A 14,506-nucleotide genomic window follows, 5' to 3' on the forward strand; every position below is an offset into this window, starting at 1 on the left:
ATTAATTACTTAATCCTAAACGAATTTATTTAATTTGTGTGAAGTTGAAATTATTGTACTTGGACAAATAATATATTATATTATTTTTCACTTTTGTATTGTTTTAATTTATTTTATATTTTGCTTGGGATAAAACACTTTTACGGTGTTTAATTTATTTTAGATTTGATTTGGAATCATTTATTTAAATTTTTATTACTTGATTATGTAATTAGTTTTGTGAGAAATTGATTTTATTAGAAATTACAGTGATAAATTAATAAATTAAAATTAAGTTTCGGGTCATTTCGGGTCGACCCGCCGCCCCGTAAACCTGAAATTTTCGGGTTCGGGTCAGCATACCTGACCCGTCACGGGTTGGCGGGTCGGGGTTCGGGTCAACAGATTTTCTGGCGGGTCTGTTGACCCGAACCCGACCCGCCAACCTGATTTGGACCCGAATTGCCACCCCTAACTGCAAGCGTGAAGGATTGATTTCATGATAATTTAGAGTTGCGGGATGAGGGAAAAAAACAGGGTGCAAATCAATAACAAAAAAAAATATAAAGTAAATAAATAAAAGGATAAGAGGAAAATGCTTGAATTGACGCTTAAAATGAATTTCGGTCTAGAAAAGCCACACTGCTTCGCAGGACGGGGTAGTTTAAAAGAATAACGCGAAAGGAACATGGCGGGTGCGATCATACCAGCACTAATGCACCGGATCCCATCAGAACTCCGAAGTTAAGCGTGCTTGGGCGAGAGTAGTACTAGGATGGGTGACCCCCTGGGAAGTCCTCGTGTTGCACCCCTCTCTTTTTTGTTTCGAAATCCAAATTTCCTATTCGTTCTTTATCCTGTAGTAATTTAGCTCCGTCGGAACGATTGCTTAATATTTTGCTTCTTGTCGAAGCGTGAAGGAGGATCTGAAGGCGCGAGACAAATCAGGAACGGTACGGCTCGATCAAAGCCCGGATCGTCGCTCAAATTTGTCGGCGCAAATGCATCACCGCAACTAGGGGTGGCAATTTTCGACACGACACGAACCTAACACGAAATTAATGGGTTTGGGTTGAGGTTTCGGGAATTCGGGTCAGAATCGGGTTGGACCCGATGAACCCGAAAAGAAAACCGGTCGATTTCGGGTCAACCCGTGGTGACCTGATATGACCCGATATGACCCGTTTACGAATTAAAAATAATTTAATAAACATAAAAATAATTTTATCTAACTAAACTAAGTTATTCTTTTTTTCAAAGGCATTAATTACTTAATCCTAAACGAATTTATTTAATTTGTGTGAAGTTGAAATTATTGTACTTGGACAAATAATATATTATATTATTTTTCACTTTTGTATTGTTTTAATTTATTTTATATTTTGCTTGGGATAAAACACTTTTACGGTGTTTAATTTATTTTAGATTTGATTTGGAATCATTTATTTAAATTTTTATTACTTGATTATGTAATTAGTTTTGTGAGAAATTGATTTTATTAGAAATTACAGTGATAAATTAATAAATTAAAATTAAGTTTCGGGTCATTTCGGGTCGACCCGCCGCCCCGTAAACCTGAAATTTTCGGGTTCGGGTCAGCATACCTGACCCGTCACGGGTTGGCGGGTCGGGGTTCGGGTCAACAGATTTTCTGGCGGGTCTGTTGACCCGAACCCGACCCGCCAACCTGATTTGGACCCGAATTGCCACCCCTAACTGCAAGCGTGAAGGATTGATTTCATGATAATTTAGAGTTGCGGGATGAGGGAAAAAAACAGGGTGCAAATCAATAACAAAAAAAAATATAAAGTAAATAAATAAAAGGATAAGAGGAAAATGCTTGAATTGACGCTTAAAATGAATTTCGGTCTAGAAAAGCCACACTGCTTCGCAGGACGGGGTAGTTTAAAAGAATAACGCGAAAGGAACATGGCGGGTGCGATCATACCAGCACTAATGCACCGGATCCCATCAGAACTCCGAAGTTAAGCGTGCTTGGGCGAGAGTAGTACTAGGATGGGTGACCCCCTGGGAAGTCCTCGTGTTGCACCCCTCTCTTTTTTGTTTCGAAATCCAAATTTCCTATTCGTTCTTTATCCTGTAGTAATTTAGCTCCGTCGGAACGATTGCTTAATATTTTGCTTCTTGTCGAAGCGTGAAGGAGGATCTGAAGGCGCGAGACAAATCAGGAACGGTACGGCTCGATCAAAGCCCGGATCGTCGCTCAAATTTGTCGGCGCAAATGCATCACCGCAACTAGGGGTGGCAATTTTCGACACGACACGAACCTAACACGAAATTAATGGGTTTGGGTTGAGGTTTCGGGAATTCGGGTCAGAATCGGGTTGGACCCGATGAACCCGAAAAGAAAACCGGTCGATTTCGGGTCAACCCGTGGTGACCTGATATGACCCGATATGACCCGTTTACGAATTAAAAATAATTTAATAAACATAAAAATAATTTTATCTAACTAAACTAAGTTATTCTTTTTTTCAAAGGCATTAATTACTTAATCCTAAACGAATTTATTTAATTTGTGTGAAGTTGAAATTATTGTACTTGGACAAATAATATATTATATTATTTTTCACTTTTGTATTGTTTTAATTTATTTTATATTTTGCTTGGGATAAAACACTTTTACGGTGTTTAATTTATTTTAGATTTGATTTGGAATCATTTATTTAAATTTTTATTACTTGATTATGTAATTAGTTTTGTGAGAAATTGATTTTATTAGAAATTACAGTGATAAATTAATAAATTAAAATTAAGTTTCGGGTCATTTCGGGTCGACCCGCCGCCCCGTAAACCTGAAATTTTCGGGTTCGGGTCAGCATACCTGACCCGTCACGGGTTGGCGGGTCGGGGTTCGGGTCAACAGATTTTCTGGCGGGTCTGTTGACCCGAACCCGACCCGCCAACCTGATTTGGACCCGAATTGCCACCCCTAACTGCAAGCGTGAAGGATTGATTTCATGATAATTTAGAGTTGCGGGATGAGGGAAAAAAACAGGGTGCAAATCAATAACAAAAAAAAATATAAAGTAAATAAATAAAAGGATAAGAGGAAAATGCTTGAATTGACGCTTAAAATGAATTTCGGTCTAGAAAAGCCACACTGCTTCGCAGGACGGGGTAGTTTAAAAGAATAACGCGAAAGGAACATGGCGGGTGCGATCATACCAGCACTAATGCACCGGATCCCATCAGAACTCCGAAGTTAAGCGTGCTTGGGCGAGAGTAGTACTAGGATGGGTGACCCCCTGGGAAGTCCTCGTGTTGCACCCCTCTCTTTTTTGTTTCGAAATCCAAATTTCCTATTCGTTCTTTATCCTGTAGTAATTTAGCTCCGTCGGAACGATTGCTTAATATTTTGCTTCTTGTCGAAGCGTGAAGGAGGATCTGAAGGCGCGAGACAAATCAGGAACGGTACGGCTCGATCAAAGCCCGGATCGTCGCTCAAATTTGTCGGCGCAAATGCATCACCGCAACTAGGGGTGGCAATTTTCGACACGACACGAACCTAACACGAAATTAATGGGTTTGGGTTGAGGTTTCGGGAATTCGGGTCAGAATCGGGTTGGACCCGATGAACCCGAAAAGAAAACCGGTCGATTTCGGGTCAACCCGTGGTGACCTGATATGACCCGATATGACCCGTTTACGAATTAAAAATAATTTAATAAACATAAAAATAATTTTATCTAACTAAACTAAGTTATTCTTTTTTTCAAAGGCATTAATTACTTAATCCTAAACGAATTTATTTAATTTGTGTGAAGTTGAAATTATTGTACTTGGACAAATAATATATTATATTATTTTTCACTTTTGTATTGTTTTAATTTATTTTATATTTTGCTTGGGATAAAACACTTTTACGGTGTTTAATTTATTTTAGATTTGATTTGGAATCATTTATTTAAATTTTTATTACTTGATTATGTAATTAGTTTTGTGAGAAATTGATTTTATTAGAAATTACAGTGATAAATTAATAAATTAAAATTAAGTTTCGGGTCATTTCGGGTCGACCCGCCGCCCCGTAAACCTGAAATTTTCGGGTTCGGGTCAGCATACCTGACCCGTCACGGGTTGGCGGGTCGGGGTTCGGGTCAACAGATTTTCTGGCGGGTCTGTTGACCCGAACCCGACCCGCCAACCTGATTTGGACCCGAATTGCCACCCCTAACTGCAAGCGTGAAGGATTGATTTCATGATAATTTAGAGTTGCGGGATGAGGGAAAAAAACAGGGTGCAAATCAATAACAAAAAAAAATATAAAGTAAATAAATAAAAGGATAAGAGGAAAATGCTTGAATTGACGCTTAAAATGAATTTCGGTCTAGAAAAGCCACACTGCTTCGCAGGACGGGGTAGTTTAAAAGAATAACGCGAAAGGAACATGGCGGGTGCGATCATACCAGCACTAATGCACCGGATCCCATCAGAACTCCGAAGTTAAGCGTGCTTGGGCGAGAGTAGTACTAGGATGGGTGACCCCCTGGGAAGTCCTCGTGTTGCACCCCTCTCTTTTTTGTTTCGAAATCCAAATTTCCTATTCGTTCTTTATCCTGTAGTAATTTAGCTCCGTCGGAACGATTGCTTAATATTTTGCTTCTTGTCGAAGCGTGAAGGAGGATCTGAAGGCGCGAGACAAATCAGGAACGGTACGGCTCGATCAAAGCCCGGATCGTCGCTCAAATTTGTCGGCGCAAATGCATCACCGCAACTAGGGGTGGCAATTTTCGACACGACACGAACCTAACACGAAATTAATGGGTTTGGGTTGAGGTTTCGGGAATTCGGGTCAGAATCGGGTTGGACCCGATGAACCCGAAAAGAAAACCGGTCGATTTCGGGTCAACCCGTGGTGACCTGATATGACCCGATATGACCCGTTTACGAATTAAAAATAATTTAATAAACATAAAAATAATTTTATCTAACTAAACTAAGTTATTCTTTTTTTCAAAGGCATTAATTACTTAATCCTAAACGAATTTATTTAATTTGTGTGAAGTTGAAATTATTGTACTTGGACAAATAATATATTATATTATTTTTCACTTTTGTATTGTTTTAATTTATTTTATATTTTGCTTGGGATAAAACACTTTTACGGTGTTTAATTTATTTTAGATTTGATTTGGAATCATTTATTTAAATTTTTATTACTTGATTATGTAATTAGTTTTGTGAGAAATTGATTTTATTAGAAATTACAGTGATAAATTAATAAATTAAAATTAAGTTTCGGGTCATTTCGGGTCGACCCGCCGCCCCGTAAACCTGAAATTTTCGGGTTCGGGTCAGCATACCTGACCCGTCACGGGTTGGCGGGTCGGGGTTCGGGTCAACAGATTTTCTGGCGGGTCTGTTGACCCGAACCCGACCCGCCAACCTGATTTGGACCCGAATTGCCACCCCTAACTGCAAGCGTGAAGGATTGATTTCATGATAATTTAGAGTTGCGGGATGAGGGAAAAAAACAGGGTGCAAATCAATAACAAAAAAAAATATAAAGTAAATAAATAAAAGGATAAGAGGAAAATGCTTGAATTGACGCTTAAAATGAATTTCGGTCTAGAAAAGCCACACTGCTTCGCAGGACGGGGTAGTTTAAAAGAATAACGCGAAAGGAACATGGCGGGTGCGATCATACCAGCACTAATGCACCGGATCCCATCAGAACTCCGAAGTTAAGCGTGCTTGGGCGAGAGTAGTACTAGGATGGGTGACCCCCTGGGAAGTCCTCGTGTTGCACCCCTCTCTTTTTTGTTTCGAAATCCAAATTTCCTATTCGTTCTTTATCCTGTAGTAATTTAGCTCCGTCGGAACGATTGCTTAATATTTTGCTTCTTGTCGAAGCGTGAAGGAGGATCTGAAGGCGCGAGACAAATCAGGAACGGTACGGCTCGATCAAAGCCCGGATCGTCGCTCAAATTTGTCGGCGCAAATGCATCACCGCAACTAGGGGTGGCAATTTTCGACACGACACGAACCTAACACGAAATTAATGGGTTTGGGTTGAGGTTTCGGGAATTCGGGTCAGAATCGGGTTGGACCCGATGAACCCGAAAAGAAAACCGGTCGATTTCGGGTCAACCCGTGGTGACCTGATATGACCCGATATGACCCGTTTACGAATTAAAAATAATTTAATAAACATAAAAATAATTTTATCTAACTAAACTAAGTTATTCTTTTTTTCAAAGGCATTAATTACTTAATCCTAAACGAATTTATTTAATTTGTGTGAAGTTGAAATTATTGTACTTGGACAAATAATATATTATATTATTTTTCACTTTTGTATTGTTTTAATTTATTTTATATTTTGCTTGGGATAAAACACTTTTACGGTGTTTAATTTATTTTAGATTTGATTTGGAATCATTTATTTAAATTTTTATTACTTGATTATGTAATTAGTTTTGTGAGAAATTGATTTTATTAGAAATTACAGTGATAAATTAATAAATTAAAATTAAGTTTCGGGTCATTTCGGGTCGACCCGCCGCCCCGTAAACCTGAAATTTTCGGGTTCGGGTCAGCATACCTGACCCGTCACGGGTTGGCGGGTCGGGGTTCGGGTCAACAGATTTTCTGGCGGGTCTGTTGACCCGAACCCGACCCGCCAACCTGATTTGGACCCGAATTGCCACCCCTAACTGCAAGCGTGAAGGATTGATTTCATGATAATTTAGAGTTGCGGGATGAGGGAAAAAAACAGGGTGCAAATCAATAACAAAAAAAAATATAAAGTAAATAAATAAAAGGATAAGAGGAAAATGCTTGAATTGACGCTTAAAATGAATTTCGGTCTAGAAAAGCCACACTGCTTCGCAGGACGGGGTAGTTTAAAAGAATAACGCGAAAGGAACATGGCGGGTGCGATCATACCAGCACTAATGCACCGGATCCCATCAGAACTCCGAAGTTAAGCGTGCTTGGGCGAGAGTAGTACTAGGATGGGTGACCCCCTGGGAAGTCCTCGTGTTGCACCCCTCTCTTTTTTGTTTCGAAATCCAAATTTCCTATTCGTTCTTTATCCTGTAGTAATTTAGCTCCGTCGGAACGATTGCTTAATATTTTGCTTCTTGTCGAAGCGTGAAGGAGGATCTGAAGGCGCGAGACAAATCAGGAACGGTACGGCTCGATCAAAGCCCGGATCGTCGCTCAAATTTGTCGGCGCAAATGCATCACCGCAACTAGGGGTGGCAATTTTCGACACGACACGAACCTAACACGAAATTAATGGGTTTGGGTTGAGGTTTCGGGAATTCGGGTCAGAATCGGGTTGGACCCGATGAACCCGAAAAGAAAACCGGTCGATTTCGGGTCAACCCGTGGTGACCTGATATGACCCGATATGACCCGTTTACGAATTAAAAATAATTTAATAAACATAAAAATAATTTTATCTAACTAAACTAAGTTATTCTTTTTTTCAAAGGCATTAATTACTTAATCCTAAACGAATTTATTTAATTTGTGTGAAGTTGAAATTATTGTACTTGGACAAATAATATATTATATTATTTTTCACTTTTGTATTGTTTTAATTTATTTTATATTTTGCTTGGGATAAAACACTTTTACGGTGTTTAATTTATTTTAGATTTGATTTGGAATCATTTATTTAAATTTTTATTACTTGATTATGTAATTAGTTTTGTGAGAAATTGATTTTATTAGAAATTACAGTGATAAATTAATAAATTAAAATTAAGTTTCGGGTCATTTCGGGTCGACCCGCCGCCCCGTAAACCTGAAATTTTCGGGTTCGGGTCAGCATACCTGACCCGTCACGGGTTGGCGGGTCGGGGTTCGGGTCAACAGATTTTCTGGCGGGTCTGTTGACCCGAACCCGACCCGCCAACCTGATTTGGACCCGAATTGCCACCCCTAACTGCAAGCGTGAAGGATTGATTTCATGATAATTTAGAGTTGCGGGATGAGGGAAAAAAACAGGGTGCAAATCAATAACAAAAAAAAATATAAAGTAAATAAATAAAAGGATAAGAGGAAAATGCTTGAATTGACGCTTAAAATGAATTTCGGTCTAGAAAAGCCACACTGCTTCGCAGGACGGGGTAGTTTAAAAGAATAACGCGAAAGGAACATGGCGGGTGCGATCATACCAGCACTAATGCACCGGATCCCATCAGAACTCCGAAGTTAAGCGTGCTTGGGCGAGAGTAGTACTAGGATGGGTGACCCCCTGGGAAGTCCTCGTGTTGCACCCCTCTCTTTTTTGTTTCGAAATCCAAATTTCCTATTCGTTCTTTATCCTGTAGTAATTTAGCTCCGTCGGAACGATTGCTTAATATTTTGCTTCTTGTCGAAGCGTGAAGGAGGATCTGAAGGCGCGAGACAAATCAGGAACGGTACGGCTCGATCAAAGCCCGGATCGTCGCTCAAATTTGTCGGCGCAAATGCATCACCGCAACTAGGGGTGGCAATTTTCGACACGACACGAACCTAACACGAAATTAATGGGTTTGGGTTGAGGTTTCGGGAATTCGGGTCAGAATCGGGTTGGACCCGATGAACCCGAAAAGAAAACCGGTCGATTTCGGGTCAACCCGTGGTGACCTGATATGACCCGATATGACCCGTTTACGAATTAAAAATAATTTAATAAACATAAAAATAATTTTATCTAACTAAACTAAGTTATTCTTTTTTTCAAAGGCATTAATTACTTAATCCTAAACGAATTTATTTAATTTGTGTGAAGTTGAAATTATTGTACTTGGACAAATAATATATTATATTATTTTTCACTTTTGTATTGTTTTAATTTATTTTATATTTTGCTTGGGATAAAACACTTTTACGGTGTTTAATTTATTTTAGATTTGATTTGGAATCATTTATTTAAATTTTTATTACTTGATTATGTAATTAGTTTTGTGAGAAATTGATTTTATTAGAAATTACAGTGATAAATTAATAAATTAAAATTAAGTTTCGGGTCATTTCGGGTCGACCCGCCGCCCCGTAAACCTGAAATTTTCGGGTTCGGGTCAGCATACCTGACCCGTCACGGGTTGGCGGGTCGGGGTTCGGGTCAACAGATTTTCTGGCGGGTCTGTTGACCCGAACCCGACCCGCCAACCTGATTTGGACCCGAATTGCCACCCCTAACTGCAAGCGTGAAGGATTGATTTCATGATAATTTAGAGTTGCGGGATGAGGGAAAAAAACAGGGTGCAAATCAATAACAAAAAAAAATATAAAGTAAATAAATAAAAGGATAAGAGGAAAATGCTTGAATTGACGCTTAAAATGAATTTCGGTCTAGAAAAGCCACACTGCTTCGCAGGACGGGGTAGTTTAAAAGAATAACGCGAAAGGAACATGGCGGGTGCGATCATACCAGCACTAATGCACCGGATCCCATCAGAACTCCGAAGTTAAGCGTGCTTGGGCGAGAGTAGTACTAGGATGGGTGACCCCCTGGGAAGTCCTCGTGTTGCACCCCTCTCTTTTTTGTTTCGAAATCCAAATTTCCTATTCGTTCTTTATCCTGTAGTAATTTAGCTCCGTCGGAACGATTGCTTAATATTTTGCTTCTTGTCGAAGCGTGAAGGAGGATCTGAAGGCGCGAGACAAATCAGGAACGGTACGGCTCGATCAAAGCCCGGATCGTCGCTCAAATTTGTCGGCGCAAATGCATCACCGCAACTAGGGGTGGCAATTTTCGACACGACACGAACCTAACACGAAATTAATGGGTTTGGGTTGAGGTTTCGGGAATTCGGGTCAGAATCGGGTTGGACCCGATGAACCCGAAAAGAAAACCGGTCGATTTCGGGTCAACCCGTGGTGACCTGATATGACCCGATATGACCCGTTTACGAATTAAAAATAATTTAATAAACATAAAAATAATTTTATCTAACTAAACTAAGTTATTCTTTTTTTCAAAGGCATTAATTACTTAATCCTAAACGAATTTATTTAATTTGTGTGAAGTTGAAATTATTGTACTTGGACAAATAATATATTATATTATTTTTCACTTTTGTATTGTTTTAATTTATTTTATATTTTGCTTGGGATAAAACACTTTTACGGTGTTTAATTTATTTTAGATTTGATTTGGAATCATTTATTTAAATTTTTATTACTTGATTATGTAATTAGTTTTGTGAGAAATTGATTTTATTAGAAATTACAGTGATAAATTAATAAATTAAAATTAAGTTTCGGGTCATTTCGGGTCGACCCGCCGCCCCGTAAACCTGAAATTTTCGGGTTCGGGTCAGCATACCTGACCCGTCACGGGTTGGCGGGTCGGGGTTCGGGTCAACAGATTTTCTGGCGGGTCTGTTGACCCGAACCCGACCCGCCAACCTGATTTGGACCCGAATTGCCACCCCTAACTGCAAGCGTGAAGGATTGATTTCATGATAATTTAGAGTTGCGGGATGAGGGAAAAAAACAGGGTGCAAATCAATAACAAAAAAAAATATAAAGTAAATAAATAAAAGGATAAGAGGAAAATGCTTGAATTGACGCTTAAAATGAATTTCGGTCTAGAAAAGCCACACTGCTTCGCAGGACGGGGTAGTTTAAAAGAATAACGCGAAAGGAACATGGCGGGTGCGATCATACCAGCACTAATGCACCGGATCCCATCAGAACTCCGAAGTTAAGCGTGCTTGGGCGAGAGTAGTACTAGGATGGGTGACCCCCTGGGAAGTCCTCGTGTTGCACCCCTCTCTTTTTTGTTTCGAAATCCAAATTTCCTATTCGTTCTTTATCCTGTAGTAATTTAGCTCCGTCGGAACGATTGCTTAATATTTTGCTTCTTGTCGAAGCGTGAAGGAGGATCTGAAGGCGCGAGACAAATCAGGAACGGTACGGCTCGATCAAAGCCCGGATCGTCGCTCAAATTTGTCGGCGCAAATGCATCACCGCAACTAGGGGTGGCAATTTTCGACACGACACGAACCTAACACGAAATTAATGGGTTTGGGTTGAGGTTTCGGGAATTCGGGTCAGAATCGGGTTGGACCCGATGAACCCGAAAAGAAAACCGGTCGATTTCGGGTCAACCCGTGGTGACCTGATATGACCCGATATGACCCGTTTACGAATTAAAAATAATTTAATAAACATAAAAATAATTTTATCTAACTAAACTAAGTTATTCTTTTTTTCAAAGGCATTAATTACTTAATCCTAAACGAATTTATTTAATTTGTGTGAAGTTGAAATTATTGTACTTGGACAAATAATATATTATATTATTTTTCACTTTTGTATTGTTTTAATTTATTTTATATTTTGCTTGGGATAAAACACTTTTACGGTGTTTAATTTATTTTAGATTTGATTTGGAATCATTTATTTAAATTTTTATTACTTGATTATGTAATTAGTTTTGTGAGAAATTGATTTTATTAGAAATTACAGTGATAAATTAATAAATTAAAATTAAGTTTCGGGTCATTTCGGGTCGACCCGCCGCCCCGTAAACCTGAAATTTTCGGGTTCGGGTCAGCATACCTGACCCGTCACGGGTTGGCGGGTCGGGGTTCGGGTCAACAGATTTTCTGGCGGGTCTGTTGACCCGAACCCGACCCGCCAACCTGATTTGGACCCGAATTGCCACCCCTAACTGCAAGCGTGAAGGATTGATTTCATGATAATTTAGAGTTGCGGGATGAGGGAAAAAAACAGGGTGCAAATCAATAACAAAAAAAAATATAAAGTAAATAAATAAAAGGATAAGAGGAAAATGCTTGAATTGACGCTTAAAATGAATTTCGGTCTAGAAAAGCCACACTGCTTCGCAGGACGGGGTAGTTTAAAAGAATAACGCGAAAGGAACATGGCGGGTGCGATCATACCAGCACTAATGCACCGGATCCCATCAGAACTCCGAAGTTAAGCGTGCTTGGGCGAGAGTAGTACTAGGATGGGTGACCCCCTGGGAAGTCCTCGTGTTGCACCCCTCTCTTTTTTGTTTCGAAATCCAAATTTCCTATTCGTTCTTTATCCTGTAGTAATTTAGCTCCGTCGGAACGATTGCTTAATATTTTGCTTCTTGTCGAAGCGTGAAGGAGGATCTGAAGGCGCGAGACAAATCAGGAACGGTACGGCTCGATCAAAGCCCGGATCGTCGCTCAAATTTGTCGGCGCAAATGCATCACCGCAACTAGGGGTGGCAATTTTCGACACGACACGAACCTAACACGAAATTAATGGGTTTGGGTTGAGGTTTCGGGAATTCGGGTCAGAATCGGGTTGGACCCGATGAACCCGAAAAGAAAACCGGTCGATTTCGGGTCAACCCGTGGTGACCTGATATGACCCGATATGACCCGTTTACGAATTAAAAATAATTTAATAAACATAAAAATAATTTTATCTAACTAAACTAAGTTATTCTTTTTTTCAAAGGCATTAATTACTTAATCCTAAACGAATTTATTTAATTTGTGTGAAGTTGAAATTATTGTACTTGGACAAATAATATATTATATTATTTTTCACTTTTGTATTGTTTTAATTTATTTTATATTTTGCTTGGGATAAAACACTTTTACGGTGTTTAATTTATTTTAGATTTGATTTGGAATCATTTATTTAAATTTTTATTACTTGATTATGTAATTAGTTTTGTGAGAAATTGATTTTATTAGAAATTACAGTGATAAATTAATAAATTAAAATTAAGTTTCGGGTCATTTCGGGTCGACCCGCCGCCCCGTAAACCTGAAATTTTCGGGTTCGGGTCAGCATACCTGACCCGTCACGGGTTGGCGGGTCGGGGTTCGGGTCAACAGATTTTCTGGCGGGTCTGTTGACCCGAACCCGACCCGCCAACCTGATTTGGACCCGAATTGCCACCCCTAACTGCAAGCGTGAAGGATTGATTTCATGATAATTTAGAGTTGCGGGATGAGGGAAAAAAACAGGGTGCAAATCAATAACAAAAAAAAATATAAAGTAAATAAATAAAAGGATAAGAGGAAAATGCTTGAATTGACGCTTAAAATGAATTTCGGTCTAGAAAAGCCACACTGCTTCGCAGGACGGGGTAGTTTAAAAGAATAACGCGAAAGGAACATGGCGGGTGCGATCATACCAGCACTAATGCACCGGATCCCATCAGAACTCCGAAGTTAAGCGTGCTTGGGCGAGAGTAGTACTAGGATGGGTGACCCCCTGGGAAGTCCTCGTGTTGCACCCCTCTCTTTTTTGTTTCGAAATCCAAATTTCCTATTCGTTCTTTATCCTGTAGTAATTTAGCTCCGTCGGAACGATTGCTTAATATTTTGCTTCTTGTCGAAGCGTGAAGGAGGATCTGAAGGCGCGAGACAAATCAGGAACGGTACGGCTCGATCAAAGCCCGGATCGTCGCTCAAATTTGTCGGCGCAAATGCATCACCGCAACTAGGGGTGGCAATTTTCGACACGACACGAACCTAACACGAAATTAATGGGTTTGGGTTGAGGTTTCGGGAATTCGGGTCAGAATCGGGTTGGACCCGATGAACCCGAAAAGAAAACCGGTCGATTTCGGGTCAACCCGTGGTGACCTGATATGACCCGATATGACCCGTTTACGAATTAAAAATAATTTAATAAACATAAAAATAATTTTATCTAACTAAACTAAGTTATTCTTTTTTTCAAAGGCATTAATTACTTAATCCTAAACGAATTTATTTAATTTGTGTGAAGTTGAAATTATTGTACTTGGACAAATAATATATTATATTATTTTTCACTTTTGTATTGTTTTAATTTATTTTATATTTTGCTTGGGATAAAACACTTTTACGGTGTTTAATTTATTTTAGATTTGATTTGGAATCATTTATTTAAATTTTTATTACTTGATTATGTAATTAGTTTTGTGAGAAATTGATTTTATTAGAAATTACAGTGATAAATTAATAAATTAAAATTAAGTTTCGGGTCATTTCGGGTCGACCCGCCGCCCCGTAAACCTGAAATTTTCGGGTTCGGGTCAGCATACCTGACCCGTCACGGGTTGGCGGGTCGGGGTTCGGGTCAACAGATTTTCTGGCGGGTCTGTTGACCCGAACCCGACCCGCCAACCTGATTTGGACCCGAATTGCCACCCCTAACTGCAAGCGTGAAGGATTGATTTCATGATAATTTAGAGTTGCGGGATGAGGGAAAAAAACAGGGTGCAAATCAATAACAAAAAAAAATATAAAGTAAATAAATAAAAGGATAAGAGGAAAATGCTTGAATTGACGCTTAAAATGAATTTCGGTCTAGAAAAGCCACACTGCTTCGCAGGACGGGGTAGTTTAAAAGAATAACGCGAAAGGAACATGGCGGGTGCGATCATACCAGCACTAATGCACCGGATCCCATCAGAACTCCGAAGTTAAGCGTGCTTGGGCGAGAGTAGTACTAGGATGGGTGACCCCCTGGGAAGTCCTCGTGTTGCACCCCTCTCTTTTTTGTTTCGAAATCCAAATTTCCTATTCGTTCTTTATCCTGTAGTAATTTAGCTCCG

At 39.5% G+C, this 14,506-nt stretch overlaps 12 non-coding genes across 12 annotated transcripts; all 12 read left to right on the forward strand.

The window, feature by feature from the left end:
• Positions 1 to 672: 672 nt before the first annotated feature.
• On the forward strand, positions 673 to 791 carry LOC140029389 (5S ribosomal RNA). The gene has a single exon (XR_011833294.1). It is a non-coding gene; the product is annotated as a 5S ribosomal RNA (ribosomal RNA).
• A 1,122-nt stretch (positions 792 to 1,913) lies between these two features.
• Positions 1,914 to 2,032, forward strand: LOC140029390 (5S ribosomal RNA). Its single transcript, XR_011833295.1, has one exon. It is a non-coding gene; the product is annotated as a 5S ribosomal RNA (ribosomal RNA).
• Positions 2,033 to 3,154: 1,122 nt separating this feature from the next.
• On the forward strand, positions 3,155 to 3,273 carry LOC140029391 (5S ribosomal RNA). The gene has a single exon (XR_011833296.1). It is a non-coding gene; the product is annotated as a 5S ribosomal RNA (ribosomal RNA).
• A 1,122-nt stretch (positions 3,274 to 4,395) lies between these two features.
• LOC140029392 (5S ribosomal RNA) lies at positions 4,396 to 4,514 on the forward strand. Its single transcript, XR_011833297.1, has one exon. It is a non-coding gene; the product is annotated as a 5S ribosomal RNA (ribosomal RNA).
• Positions 4,515 to 5,636: 1,122 nt separating this feature from the next.
• LOC140029393 (5S ribosomal RNA) lies at positions 5,637 to 5,755 on the forward strand. The gene has a single exon (XR_011833298.1). It is a non-coding gene; the product is annotated as a 5S ribosomal RNA (ribosomal RNA).
• Positions 5,756 to 6,877: 1,122 nt separating this feature from the next.
• On the forward strand, positions 6,878 to 6,996 carry LOC140029394 (5S ribosomal RNA). Its single transcript, XR_011833299.1, has one exon. It is a non-coding gene; the product is annotated as a 5S ribosomal RNA (ribosomal RNA).
• A 1,122-nt stretch (positions 6,997 to 8,118) lies between these two features.
• On the forward strand, positions 8,119 to 8,237 carry LOC140029395 (5S ribosomal RNA). The gene has a single exon (XR_011833300.1). It is a non-coding gene; the product is annotated as a 5S ribosomal RNA (ribosomal RNA).
• A 1,122-nt stretch (positions 8,238 to 9,359) lies between these two features.
• LOC140029397 (5S ribosomal RNA) lies at positions 9,360 to 9,478 on the forward strand. The gene has a single exon (XR_011833302.1). It is a non-coding gene; the product is annotated as a 5S ribosomal RNA (ribosomal RNA).
• Positions 9,479 to 10,600: 1,122 nt separating this feature from the next.
• Positions 10,601 to 10,719, forward strand: LOC140029398 (5S ribosomal RNA). The gene has a single exon (XR_011833303.1). It is a non-coding gene; the product is annotated as a 5S ribosomal RNA (ribosomal RNA).
• Positions 10,720 to 11,841: 1,122 nt separating this feature from the next.
• Positions 11,842 to 11,960, forward strand: LOC140029399 (5S ribosomal RNA). The gene has a single exon (XR_011833304.1). It is a non-coding gene; the product is annotated as a 5S ribosomal RNA (ribosomal RNA).
• Positions 11,961 to 13,082: 1,122 nt separating this feature from the next.
• Positions 13,083 to 13,201, forward strand: LOC140029400 (5S ribosomal RNA). The gene has a single exon (XR_011833305.1). It is a non-coding gene; the product is annotated as a 5S ribosomal RNA (ribosomal RNA).
• A 1,122-nt stretch (positions 13,202 to 14,323) lies between these two features.
• LOC140029401 (5S ribosomal RNA) lies at positions 14,324 to 14,442 on the forward strand. The gene has a single exon (XR_011833306.1). It is a non-coding gene; the product is annotated as a 5S ribosomal RNA (ribosomal RNA).
• Positions 14,443 to 14,506: the final 64 nt, after the last annotated feature.

This window comes from Coffea arabica, chromosome 11e (assembly GCF_036785885.1).
Source record: "Coffea arabica cultivar ET-39 chromosome 11e, Coffea Arabica ET-39 HiFi, whole genome shotgun sequence".
In the NCBI taxonomy this organism is placed as follows: Eukaryota; Viridiplantae; Streptophyta; class Magnoliopsida; order Gentianales; family Rubiaceae; genus Coffea; species Coffea arabica.